This window comes from Numida meleagris, chromosome 6 (assembly GCF_002078875.1).
Source record: "Numida meleagris isolate 19003 breed g44 Domestic line chromosome 6, NumMel1.0, whole genome shotgun sequence".
NCBI classification, from domain to species: domain Eukaryota; kingdom Metazoa; phylum Chordata; class Aves; order Galliformes; family Numididae; genus Numida; species Numida meleagris.
In genome coordinates, this window is record NC_034414.1 from 54,108,661 (window position 1) to 54,122,913 (window position 14,253).

The 14,253-nt window shown below is 44.9% G+C and overlaps 2 long non-coding RNA genes across 2 annotated transcripts; one reads left to right on the top strand and one right to left on the bottom strand.

Moving 5' to 3' along the window:
- Positions 41-7,059, top strand: LOC110401582. Its single transcript, XR_002440442.1, has 3 exons — positions 41-676; positions 4,403-4,513; positions 5,888-7,059. It is a non-coding gene; the product is annotated as an uncharacterized LOC110401582 (long non-coding RNA).
- On the bottom strand, positions 1,297-13,529 carry LOC110401581. The gene is made up of 3 exons (XR_002440441.1): positions 13,403-13,529; positions 12,462-12,593; positions 1,297-3,506 (listed from the first exon to the last, which is right to left on the bottom strand). It is a non-coding gene; the product is annotated as an uncharacterized LOC110401581 (long non-coding RNA).

Genomic DNA, 14,253 nt, shown 5'->3' on the forward strand with positions numbered 1-14,253 from the left:
ATTTAACAGTTACCTATCACTCTTCCATTACAGGGCACACAAATGAGGTGTAAAAGGTCTGACCTTTTGTTCATGTTACTACAGCTCTGTTGGGACCATGAAATCCCTGGGAAGGGACCTCTGGCAGTCATCTGCTCCATCATCTGCCTCTCACAAGGATCAGCTCGACTGCACTGTTCCTGGAGGTCACCCTTACAGACCCCCAGTGGCAGACTCCCTGGCCTCCCCAGGAAATCTCGATGTAATTGAGCACTTCCTCAGCCAAAGCATTAGCTGCCTGCTTCTGCTAAAGAGCTCCACTGGCTGAGGCAGCCTCACCCACGTCCGCTGCCAGGTGAGTATATTCCCCCATGGGTTACGTGGGTATCTCTTTAGCAGAAATTTCAGGAATTCTCACAATAAGGGACCTTTCAGCAAGGGTCTGACTTAAAAACTATCTATGAAGGAGATAGCTATTCAGATGAATACAGAGCTATCCTTCTCCTATTCATGAGGCTTTTTGGTCATGACCCTTGAAAATCAGTTTGCCTGTGTGTTTGGTGTTAGATGAATGCTAAAGTACTTTGCTGAATTGAGCCCAAATGTTCATGTTTCTCTTCCCTGTGCAGCTGAAGCAATATTGGTTAAGGAATTTGGACAGCAAAGGAAACCTTAAATCGGATGGCAATCAGTCATGGTAAGTTGATCCCTGTGCTTGATTTCCTACATCAGTGTGGGGGGAAGCACACATACAGCATTACCTGATGTCATCTTCACACCAGTAAAAAAGGATGGGCTTTTCCTGTTGGGCATATTGCTACACCTTCCATTTCAGAGTCAGACCATATATCAACCGTCACTTTGCTACCACTGCCAATTATTCTTCAAGGAAGTCCATCACAAAAAAAAAAAAAAAAGTTTTAAAAAAATGGTAGATTTCATCTACAACACTGTGAAGCAGCTTCTGAAAACTTCCTGGAACAGGAGTGCTCTCCTTAGATTCTGACAAAGGTGAGGAAGGAAAGATCATGGGATATTCAGCCACTTTGCAGTGCTAATAATGTGTTATCAGATATCCCACAACGATTTCAAGTTTTTGGCAAGCTCGTCATGTAGCCTGAGTTAGTGTAAACTTGTCTGTTCTGGTTCTATGAATATCTACAATACATCTTCACATGAGAGTAACAAATGGGAAGCGTATGGAATTTCAACACTGACACTCAGTTAGTTTCACTTTTTGCAGGAGAAATTAAATCTCTTTCGGCTGTCTGCCTGAGCAGGAACCTGAAAGCAGCCGGGTCCTCTTATGTCTGCCTTTGTGTTTGCTAGCTCCAAAGCTCTGGCTCTTAGAAATTAGACATCTGCAAAGGCACATGCAATTATTTCCATAAAAGTTTCAGACCGTGTGCTGATTTATGCAGTGCTCCAACCAGCTAAATTTGTCTCAATAATTAATGCGTTTACACCAGCAAGCAGCTTTCCTCTTGAACCACCTTCTAAGCTTGTCTCTAGCCTTTTCACATATCCTTCAGTAACCAAACAGAAATAAACGCGTGCTTTCAGAGACCACGCTGTTGTGGTCCAGGCCACACTCTAATTCATGAACAATATTTCAATGAATTACTTCTGTCTTCCAATATTGATTCAGGATGATGGCTGGCCAGGGGATGCCTTTAAGCATTTAGCTTAGAATCACAGAATCATAGAATGGTTTGGGTTGGAAGGAACCTTTAAGACCATCTAGTTCCAACCCTCTGCTATAGGCAGGGACACCTCCACAAGCTTCTTGTAGAGAACAGAGTTTCAGCTTTTAGAATGGTGTTCAGATACTGTATAGCACTATGATGTGGAAAAAACAAAGTCAAATCACTAGTTGTGCCTGAGACAAAGCAGGATTATTTTTTTTTTTATCCTATGGAATACGCACACTATGCACCATTGTTCATGTAAGCCCCAGAAGCTGCCAGTTAGCCCACAGCTGGTGAATTAGCCAGCAGAGAATTGTTCATATAGAGCTGAATAAGAATGGCCACCACTATTGTACATACGCTATGATGGATACGACACAAGGATCTCTTCATTCCAGCATAAGCATCAAAGTTGTGTCCCTGCTTTCCACCATTCTCCCGTCTTCTCAGTCAAATACCAGCACAAATCAGTCCATAACTGCAAAATGGTCCAGCAACAGCAGCTTCCTGAAGCAGTCACCTTGCTAGCCTTCGTCCATCACTGTAAAAGAGGCCTCTATTCTGCAAATGTTACTTGCTCAGGCAATGCAAACAAATATTCTCTCCGGAATCATAGAATCATGGAATGGTTTAAGTTGGAAGGGACCTTAAAGATCATCGAGCTGCAATCCCCTGCCATGGGCAGGGCTGCCACACAGCTGTGAGGTGAACACCCACTTTCATTGTGCATCAGGTCTCCTCTCTTCCCATGAAATGTTCTCCCACCTGTGGCGAAATGAGATTTTAGCTGCCAACTCTGAAACTCCAGCCTGGCTCAAAGTCAGGCCATGCTCTTTTTGGCATTGTGCATCACGACCTCCTGTCCTGACCCAGGTGGGATAGATAATCTGCAGTGAAATGCTGTTTCTGCCTTTATTCATATATTGTCGAAGTAAAGCTTCTGAATGTAGTGCTTAGTAATTGCATGAAGGCTGGCAGAGAATTTCATTCCCATCTTTCATTGCATTGTCACTTCTACAGCCCTCAAAGATTAAAGCAGAGAAAGGTTTTGTCTCTGAAGAAGCTGGAAATGGCTGATCACCCACGGTGAACAAATCTGGGGGGAAAAAAATGGACTATCGCTATTCTCAACACAGAGGATTCAAAGCCGAATACTGTCTGCATGTGTGTGAGAGGAGAGAATGCTCAGTGTGTGGGTGCCAAGAAACGCGGTATCTCACTTCCAAAGCAAAATCAGCTTATGTTCGAAGCATAACATGACCACATGCCTCACTGAGGGCTAGCTCCTCTGCCTGCCACGGAGAAATTACCATGACTGTAAAGCTGACATGGTGGCTTGTGCAGCAAAATGCTGCTCTTTAGCTAGTGAAGCCAGTCAGGATCTGTTGGCTCAGGAGCAAGCAGCAGCGCTTAGTCCCAAGATGCAGAGCACTGGACTTGTGCTGAGAGATACCAGCTACCTTAACTAGACTTCACTGCCTCCTCCCTGCACTCAGCTGTCTTGCAGACCTGAGCCATCTGAAAAGAAACCACCCTATTGTTTCTGTAGGGTTAGTTAGGTGGCATGAAGTCATGCTGAAGCGGGTATGAGTGTAAAGGTATAGAGTGGGTTTAGACCTTCAGCAGCTGTGCAGATACAGATCAGTTTCAGCCAGCTAGGAGAGATCTCACCCATGCTGGATCTTGCTGCAGTGTCTGCCAGGCAAAGGAGCCTGGGAGCTCACAGGTATGTACATCCCGCTTCACTCTTCAGTTCTCCAGTGTTTGGGCTTGGAAGGATTCCTGCTCAAAGATTCCAGTTCAACTTTGTTCATCAAGCACACCTCGAGCCACGAGGTACTGGGAATAAAAAAAATGAAAAGGATTAGGGCTTAAATCCCAGCAGTCAGAAAATGTGAGAGGTAAGATCTCAACTGTAAAGTTAGCTTAGCTGTTCTGTCAATAGAAAATATTTTCCACACTTGCTGTTTCCAGTAAATCTTTGTAGCAGCTCTATACTGATGGCTCCATCAAATACACTTCTACAAGAGCAGCACAGGTGATGTTTTCCGTCACTCCTTCCCTTTTTCACTGAGTGAGTTCAAGCACAAGGTCTCATGTTGCAGTCACAAGGGTTCTCACTTTGTCACAGGAAGGCTATTCCTGCAGTGAGGCAGGAGCAAGCCACGTGAAGCTGGTGCCAAGCTCACTCTGGTCAGGTTCAGGCTAGGTATGTGCTGTGTAGACTCATTCATCAATCAGATCCAATAGTTTTCTTTGGAGATCTGAGATGTACACAGGCAAAGTTTTGAGCACTCGTCAAATCAAAGGGTTGGATGTACCCCTCCGGAACAGCTCACCTCCTGTAAGGATGCAGCCTAGAGAGCCTCATCAGGATCTTTCAGATCTGCCCAGTGATTACACCCTCCTTTTCAGGAAGTGAATTCATCAGGTGTGATACAAACCTTCAAAGCAAGGCATTTCGTATCTTTGCTTCCACCTATTATTTAAGACCCTGGACTCTTCACGCCACACTGACCATACATAACGAATCATTTTAAGGGACGTTTTAATATCTGTTCCGCAAGTCTGGATAGGCATTCTCTCCAACACCTTATTAAAGCCAATAAACACATGCCTACAACCAAGAAGTGCTGTGGCAGCACTTGGCTTTTTGACCAGGGTATCAATTCTCCCTTTGCACACGAGAAAAAGGGTATTTATTTAGACACGTCTCCTTCTGCTGGGCTCTGCAGGTCGTGCTGTTCCCAGTCATGCTCTGTGGAGTCCAGAGGATGTCAGCTTCAACACTAATACTGAGGGAGGTGAACCTTGTCGGGATCAGCCAAGGATTTCATCAGTGCAAGGTCAGTGCTGACACCTCCTTTCTGTGAGAAACCACTGCAAAGCAGCTGCTGGATGAGAGCAGCACCCAGAGTGCTTTCTGGAAGTTGCCATTTTAGGCCTGAGCATAGCACTGGACAGTGAGATTTGTTTCAGATATGATTCACTGGCAAGCAGACCATGCAAAATCACCATTTTCACAGACTGGCTTCAGAGGAAAGAGCCAGGCCTTTAAATAAATGGTCACATCGTTTAAAAGGTTGTGAAGTATTAGAATCAGAATGTATTCCTTCCTAAGCAGCACGAAAGGCTGCAAAAGCATTACATGTTGTAGATGGATCTATCAGGGGGGTCTCTCCTGAGTCTAAAAGGCCAAACTTCAGAAGAACACAGTCAATGGAACAAACCTTGACAAGGATGAATAGGGCGAAGAATTCACAAAGAAGTGATTTCCAGGAGGTGGAGTTATCCTGACTTCTATCTATCTCCTTTCATTAGAAGTTAATGTACAGGTAATTGCTTAGCTTAAACACTCCGAGTCTGTGGAACTGGTTGCCACTGAACCACATTGGAGGTCATGTCTTAATCTCCAATGTGTCTAAAAGAGAGCTGCCATGTACGTATTTGCTCAAATCACTCGGCAATACAAGTTTAACCTAAGCTGCTGTTTGTGGCAATTTGTCAGGTTTTCTATTCATATGATATTGAAAAAACACTACCAAAATGTTTAAAAATAGATTGAAACAAATCATTTTGGTAATGCTTGGAGAAAAAAAACATCATTTCTTCATTTCCTATGCTAGATTTTTTCACAGCACCAAAAGTAATGAATACTTTGGAAAAGTCAACCTATATATCCTGGAAGATGATAAAATAAGGATAATATTTAGCTAGTGGTGACCCCATAGTAGTTCCTAACTAAGGAGAGGGTAGTATCTTTGTCACATGTGCATTAACAAAAATAACTCCATGACATACATACTACTGTTAATGGATTTCCTTTCCTGAGTGTCTCTTTTTCACAGCCCCTTAGAAGTAGTTCCTTGATGGTGTGGTGCTCATGGGTCACACAGGAGAAATTCACATCTCTCAAATGTGTTACCACTCTCCCTCTTTTAGCTTTGTGGTGCCCTGGGTTTGTGAGCATCATGGGATTTTCTGAGTTTCCTTGAGTCTGACGAGCTGGCACTTCTCTAAGCAGCTCCCAGAGTGGATGAGTGTTAGAGGTAGCTCTGCAGAAACACACCGTCCATGCAAGGCTGTGAGCAGGCAGATGAGGCAGGGACTGATGGCACGTCCTGCCACCTGGGGGTGAGTGACTTTCAGGCATTTGTGACATTGCATCTGATGACAGTCTGTCTGACTTATCCTTATGTCTCTCTGCCCACATCTAACAGCAAGTCTGCTGCAAAGACAGCCTCTGCATGCACCAACATGCGTGCGGGTGAGGTGGCTGATACTACACCAGGACAGAACTGTGCAATCAGGAAAACACCAGCATGACCAGAGAGAGAGACCACCAAGCAAACCAACAATTTTTACTTTAAGCGTTTCAGTGCATTTTGAGCTCCACTTACATGTTTCTGACTTTGGGTCCACTTGGATTCCCTTTTTCTAATTTTAAACCTATACAACCTTATTAATACGACGCAATGTCTACGGTACATATACTGCAGATGGAGAACACTGCGGTTCAGATTCATGCCACCTAAACTCCACTTAAGTTTCAGTGTTTGAAGTTTTCCACTGCTGATTTGAAGCCTTTACTTGCGGCCAGTTATTACAAAACTCAAGGCACAGAGGCAAATCTGAAGTGTGAAACTATCTTCAGCTCTCACTTGGAAGATCACGCCATAATAAAGGCAGCACTAAAAAGAGCTGAAGAGCTAGGACAAGTGCCTTTGGGTCACACAAAACTGATGCAGAAATCAAAGACACACTATAATTTTCCTCTGTGAGGAGATTTACTCTGAGATAGAGAACAAGCATAGGAATCACAAACCCAAATGGTCTATGCAAAATGTATGATCAATCAAAAAAGGAGGGAAGGAAGCGAGATCTGCATGGGGTGATGGAAGGCTCACAACAGAAATTGCTGTTATTTCCACCGTGATTCTCCAAAGGTAGCTATAAAAACCACTTACTTCTCTTAAAGTAAGATGCAATTTGTACCTGGCATGGTTGTCGTATCAGCCTAAGGTATCTGCAAACTATTGACTAGAGGACTCTGTACCTGTTACAGTGATTCATTGAAGCACTGCAATTGCCATCCTTTATCAGAGTCTCTTGCATCTGTATTTCTCCTTTAAAACAGAGTTATTCAAGCTATTAAACCAAAGGCACTACATTCAGCACAAATCTAGAGACTATCTTATACTGTAATACACCCATGCCGACCCATGATAGATAGACAGATAGATGGCTAGATAGACAGACAGATGTCACAAGACAACGAGTGAATGAGTAATTAAGCAAGCAATGAACTTGAGAAAAGCCTGGATACCTTCTCCGGTGTATATCTATACATGCATATTCAGAGTGTGTTTGTGCCTATGCGTTTGTGAACACATGCACGAAAATACACCCATTCTAAAATCAGATGCAGTTTAATATCAATTGCATCAAATTCTATCATACGTATTCTCTCAAACCTGTATTAAATATGGCAGATTGGGTTGTAAAGACAGCAAAACACCATTTTCGGCTCTTTTTGCAACTTCTTAAGTTACTGAAATGTTTCACTTTTGTGGAAAATCAGATGGGTTTGGAAATTTGCCCAAAACAGCCACCAGCTCAGTATATCTCAAATACTTGGAATCCTCTAAATATAGGCCTTTTATTCTGCAAGAAGCAAGCTCTGAGGACCCTATTCTGCTCCCTGGAGCAGTGGTTTCATTTTCCCTTCCGAGCCCCACAGTTCAAACTGAGGGGGGGAACAAAGGATCTGCTGTTCTCCCTATTCAAATGAATTTATTTAATAAACAACTCAATAATTTCTTCTTTGTTACGGGGATTTTTTTAGGATCTTTATTCTGGAAATACAGTTTCTCCAGAGGAATTGCCAGGGGCCCATCTAGTCCGGTATCCTGTCTCTGACAGTAGCTAATGCCATGGAGAGTTATGGAATAACCTATTTGTAAGGGAGGTTTCTTAGCCCCAAGGAGTTTGAGGTTTTCTGTGCCTGGAAGCCTGCACATTTATAATACTCATTTTTATCCATCCGTACTTAGCCACAGATGCTCTCACTAGCCCTCTCCAGCTCTAGTCCTTCCTGCTAGATGCCCTGGCTCAGCGATGCCTAATGGCAGCCGCTTCCCATAGGCTCCTTGTGCGCTGCATCGACAAGGGATAGATTTGCCTTTCAGTGTTACTGGAAGTCCCTATCTGACGAGGATGGGGTGTTGCAAAGCCTGATTTCCATTCCCTGCACCGTTTGATAGAGGGTGGGTGTGCTTTTTGGAGTTTTTTGCTCTTTTTTTTTTTTTAACTTTTATCTCATCGACTTCCACTTCTTCCTTCACACGTTTCTAATTTTTTGCTGTCTCTTCTCAAAGAGAGCTGTCTTCGTGTTTCTGCAATGCCACCTCTAGCTCTTCTTTTTCTCCAGCATCTTTTTAGAAATGTAGGACTGGAAGGACTCAGGAGACTATTGAAAATCTGTCAAGCTCCTTCTTAAAACTACTCCGAGATTCTCTCCCTCTCATTAAAATCATAGAATCATTAAGGTTGGAAAAGACCAATAAGATCATCTAGTCCAACCATCAACATACCCCCACCATGCCCACTCACCGTGTCCCTCAGTGCCACATCTCCACAGTTCTTGAACACCTCCAGGGATGGTGACTCCACCACTCCCTGGGCAGCCTGTGCCAGCGCCCAACCACTCTTTTTGATAAGAAGTTTTTTCCTAATATTCAACCTGATTCATTTCTTTGGAAGCTCACAGCTCTGATGGCTGTAAACCCCCACATGCTGATGTAGAGACTGTTTGCATGGCCCAGCTCACAACTTTTTGTCCTTGTCACTGTCGAGGCATTTTCTCACCCATCAGCTCCATCTGTGGCTGTTGTGGAGGGCACCCACCATCCCTCACATCATCTACTTGGGGAGGGACTTTCTATAAGGGTATGTAGCACCAGGACAAGGGGAAACGGCTTCAAACTGGAAGAGGGTAGATTTAGACTGGATATTAGGAAGAAATTCTTTACTGTGAGGGCAGTGAGACACTGGAACAGGTTGCACAGTGAGGCTGTGGATGCCCCCTCCCTGGAAGCATTCAAGACCAGGCTGGATGGAGCTGTGAGCAACCTGGACTAGAGGGAGGTGTCCCTGCCTATAGCAGGGGGGTTGAACTAGATCATCTTAAAGGTCCCTTCCAACCCAAACCATTCTATGATTCTATCATTCTCCTTGAGCTGAAGGAGATGCTTTTCTCCTCTCTTCCTGAAAGATACCTTCCTCTGTCCCCTTGTTCAGATAGAAATGTCACTATCACTGACTTGTGAAATAGTGAAACACTCTGGAGGTTGTACACCAAGTTCTTCCTATACCAGACTTTATGCACCCTTGAGTTTCATCCGCTCTCCCATTTCTAAGATTAACACTCCAGGAAGGCTTCAGCCCTGCTGATGCTCCTTCCTAACTCCGGGCAGCCAGAAAGCCTGAACACTTCAATGAACCAGCAGGAGGAGGAGACCAAAGGTCAATCGTTACCAAATGCAAATTAGCAAATGTATGGAGCCAGAAATAGATATATGATGCCTGCAGAGTGGAGGTAGTCCCACAAATTGAGATCAACCAGAAGGCAGCAAGAAATGATGGCAGCATGAAAGGAGGGGTTTGATGAACAGAGAGGTAAATTTTACACAAAGGAAAGCACTGAGCTTACTTACCTGTGCCACTGGGAGAAGGAAAAATATCAAAGAACACTAGGACAGTCTGAATGAAGCAAATAATTAGGCAAGTTAAATATTTGTCTTCTTTGCACTCAGATATGCTGAAACTATTAGTCATAGAGGGACCTGCTAAAAGCCAGCCTGTTCAGAGAATGCAGTCAGCTCCTCTCTGCATTCAGCCAGAAAAAAAAAAGCAGCCTGAAGCAGCCCCACCTGAACACCCCGAGCAGATGTGCTTCTAACCAGGGTTAAAATCCCAAGGCTGAGGACTCCTCCCTCTCCCCAGACAATCCATTCCAGCATTTAGCACTTCACTTCCAGAAGATTTTTCCTAACAATTAACCTATGTCTTTCCTTGCTGTAATTTCAGGACAGTCCTTCTTTTCCTATCCCCTACCCATGGGAATGGCATGCTCTCTCTCTGTCTGTGCATCCACCTTTTACATATTTAGAGCCAGTTATTGCATCTGCGCTTTCATCACCCTCCCTGCCCAAGGCTCCTGGAAAGACCCCATTAGCACAGAAGCCAACAGTCTCACAACTCTTATAGTGTCATCCTATAAAAAACACCCTCCGTGCAAGGCCAGGCCTCTATTCTCAGTTCGTGGCCTAAATCCTAACAAGGCTATGCACTTTTCCAAGGTCAGACGAAAATCCTCGGGGAGAAGCAAGCTGCTTTTCTTGCTCTCCCTCCCTTCAAAAGCCCACCTGCAGGGCTCTCCCCTCCCCTGGAAGCAGGGTGAGAACTGAGTGCTGCAGGCGGCGTTCCTCCAAATGACTCACTTTCTCACTGTTTTCATTACATGGAGAAAAAGGTGACACAAGAAACTGCTGCACAATAAATAAATCACGGATTGTTCACCGGAGCGAGCTGCAAAAGGACAGCACGGCTCCTCAGCGTTGCACAAGCGGTTTGCACGGCACCTCGCGACTGCGCCAGGCCTGGAGTCTCTCCAACATCTGCCAGACCGTTTAGGATAATCTCCCTGCTTTATCTCATGATTGAGGTTGTGAGCTTGTCTGGGGGCCCTGTCCGTGAGGCAAGCCCCCCGCTTGCACACACATGCTCAAAGGCGGCCTCTCCTCACTCCCCTGAGGGGCAGCAGGTCGGAGAGGTGTGATTTTGCAGACAGGGAATGAGGCCCAGCGAGATTTGGTGACTGGCCAAAAATCACACAGGAAAGCCGTGTCAGCTCCAGGAATTAAGCCCCACTCTGCTGAGCCCCCAGCCTGACAGTGTGCTTGAGCCCAGCTCCTGACTGTGACCGCAGCGCTGCTTCGTGCTGAGCGTGCACAGCTCAAAAGCTGTCTGTGGATCCTTACCAGAAAGGGGCTCGAGACAAAATATTTGGAACCACTCTCCTGGTTATCTGAATGCAGGCTTTTGGTTTTTAACCCTTCCAGAGACAAAGAGAGGAGCTTCAAAAAGTTATTTTCAAAAAGCGGAGGTTTCCCAGTGAAGCTCAGGGTGCTAGGAAGCAGGATGGCTGGAGAAGGCTCAGAAGAGACCCCACTGTGGCCTTTCAGTATTTAAAGGGAGATTATAAACAGGAGGAAAATCAACTTTTTACATGGGTAGATTGTGACAGGACGTGGGAAAATGGCTTTAAACTAAAAGAGGGGAGATTTAGATTAGATGTCAGGGGGAAAACTTTCACTGGTGGTGAGGCCCTGGCACTGCTGCCCAGAGAGCTGTGGGTGCTCCATCCCTGGAGGTGCCCAAGGCCAGGCTGGATGGGACCCTGGGCAGTCTGAGCTGGTGGAGGGCAGCCAGCCCACAGCAGGGGGTTGGGACTGGATGATCTTTGAGATCTCTTCCAACCCACACCATTCTTCACACTCCTCAATGCCCTGCAACAACTGAAACATTGTTGGAGTACCTCAGTATATTAAAAAAGAATTCATTTCCTAAATTCTTCAGAGATTTTCTCAAGTTAAAATATTTTAAAGAGAAAGCTCTGAGTCATCAAAGTCCTTGTCAGGACTTTGTCAGGGTTCAAGCCCTTGAAAAAGGAGAGGAAAACCGGTGTCCTCTTTTGGTTCACTGGAAGTCCCCGAACTACCCCCAAAGCTCCAGGGGAATCCAAGGAATCTAAAGTATTTATAGGGTGAGCCATACAGGAACACTTCTCAGTGTGAACACCCAACTCCAAGCTGTCCTGAAGAGAAACCTGGGCTTGCACACCATGCTTACCAGGTGGTTGCTTCCATGGAAGGAAAATCCAGACATGCAGCTAAGATGCATACCTGATCTAGAAAGTCAGGAAACCAGCGCTGTGGGGTACTGTCAGAATATAGTAAATGCAGACACAGACTGCATAGGTGTCAAAAAAATCTTCAAAAGATGAAAATCTAAAGTTGTCTAATTTTCACACTGACCGATTCCACTCATTTACTTCCCACTCCCAATCTGTGGGAAATCTGAAATGTAACTTTGCTGCATTTCATAATAATACGTATTCTTCCTTACATAATCTAATCTGCATTTCCAGCAAGCTCTGCTCATCAGCCCATTAGTACTACATTGATGAGCAAAGCTTATTTACACAGTGTTAGAGCCATGCTACATGATCATGTATCCTAAAAGAGAAGTTGGAAGGAAAAGCTCCTTTGCAGGCACAAAGCTCCATATGCAGCGACCAGGAAAGCAAATCTCAATTTACTAGAGGAGTTTTTGGTGCATTTTATGTAATTCCAAATTGTACTATTCTTTTGTACCTTATTTATGAGTTCAGAGATTGGTAAACAACCACCGTATGTTTGGAATAGAATATGGATGTGATTTCCCCGGTGATAGGTTTCATAGTCAATATATTCAATTCAAGAACTGACAGCTGCAGTTTAGAGCAGGAACGATTTGATTTAACGAGAAATGTATCTAGCAATTGGCAATTTGGTTAATGCAGGGCGGAATTTGGTTTGTGACTATCCTTTCCCTCCATGAAAAGCGAATAAGCTCCAGCTTGTGTTTCAGCGCCCTGAATCAATTCCTCTCTCCGCTCCATTTCTGCATAAAAGATATGCATTTCCCAATTAATAAACATCTCATGCCTGACTTTTTTGGCATTTCAAGTACCTGCAGCATTGCTGAATGCAGAGCAGCCTCCCAGCACCTTGCAAGTGAGTGGCAGAGTGACCAAACCTCCCATAACGAACGCTTCATCACCCACGCAGGAACAATGGATGCTCAGGGCAGATTTTCTTCCTCCTGATGGAAAAAAAAAAAAAAAAGAAGAAGAAAGAAGAAAAATCATAATTCATGGGAAGGCAGAAGTACTTTAAGTCTGCTCTCAAGTCACGCTAAACCCTACATGCAAAATATGCAGGGCTGCAGAGAGGATTGCTTCTGTTCGTACAGGGGTGATCCATCTCACTCATTTTGGCAGGCTTTGCTCAGGTAGGCACATCTCTTTCAGCTGCCTTTGGCTGAAGCAAAGTTAGTCATTTCTGGTACAAAATATTTTCAAATGCTTTAGTTTCGTCCCTTTCACCACCATGGCTATGCCACCAATGTATTCTTTGCACTGTTTTGTGAAGCTGTAACCAATTAGTTGATACTGTCTTCTTCCCTTAGCCTATATTAGACACAGACTCCTCTCCAAGGGAAATTAGAAGCCTAACAGACTCTTGTGTTCTCTTCCGGTCTCTGGTACATGAGGATCAGTGTGGAGCAATCCCACCCATTTCTGTGTGTGGGAGCATCCCCTTCCCCAGGTAGGGCCAAGCCAGCAGCTGACGCAAGTCAGAGCTGAGCTGAGGTCAGCAGGATGGGGACATGCACCAGACCTTGCTTCTGTGTCAGTGGAAGGATGAGCATAAAGACACATATATGGGTGATGCTGGGACATTACTCGGAGCCCCCAGCTCTCACTTGGGGCAAAAAGGTTGAGTACTGCTCCCCACTCTGGGCTGGAGGAAACTCAGGGTGAACCCTGTTCCCTGGACACCTGCAAAAGGACAGAGGGCTGGCTGTTACCAGACAACACAGGGAGGAAAAACTGTATTGCATTTACTTACCCAAATCAAAGAGCAAGCAAGGAACTTCTGTTTGTTTTTTTTAATTCTTTCTTTACAATGGAAAATCAGTGGTTTCTGAAAAGGGTGGACAGTTTTCTTTCTTTCTTTCTTTTCTTTCCTGGACAATATAAACACATACATTTATTTATTTTATTTTAAATCAAAAGCATTTGTTTTCCCACTTGCCTTTCTTCTCAGCCCTCTTGCCCCCTCCTCCTCCTTCAGGAAATGACACCAACTCTTCTCTGAAGCACCAAAAAGGCAATATTTATTTTTTAAGTGCAAGGGTAGAAACAATGACCGTTTATTTACATTTTTCCCTTTTCTTCCTCTCATAAGTGCAACAGGACTTTAAAAGACCCCGGTGACAATCCCTGCAGTGAAGAGCCCAGCAGTGGGAAGAGTCTGAAGGCTCATGGAGTCCCACACTTGCTGACCCCTGTGGGGAAGATGGAGTGTTGGTGCCCGTGTTGCTTGAAAGGAGCACAAGGGTGGTGGATCATAGAATCACAGACTGGTTTGGGTTGGAAGGGACCTCAAAGATCATCTAGGTCCAATCCCCCTGCCACAGGTAGGGTTGCCAACCACTACATCAGGCTCAGGCTGCCAGGGCCCCATCCAACCTGGCCTTGGACACCCGCAGGGATGGGGCAGATCCCAGATAAAGGAGCTGCTTTGGCTGATGTGACAAGTGCTGCTGCTGAGTGACTGTGAGCTGCTTCAGTTCTTCGCCTGCCTCCATGTGTAACTGATGCAGGGTGCAGAATCCAGTCTCATGCCTGCAGCAATGTCCTGGATCACACACACACAATCTGATTAACTTGTGTGAACATGCAGGGGTAAGGGGTTAA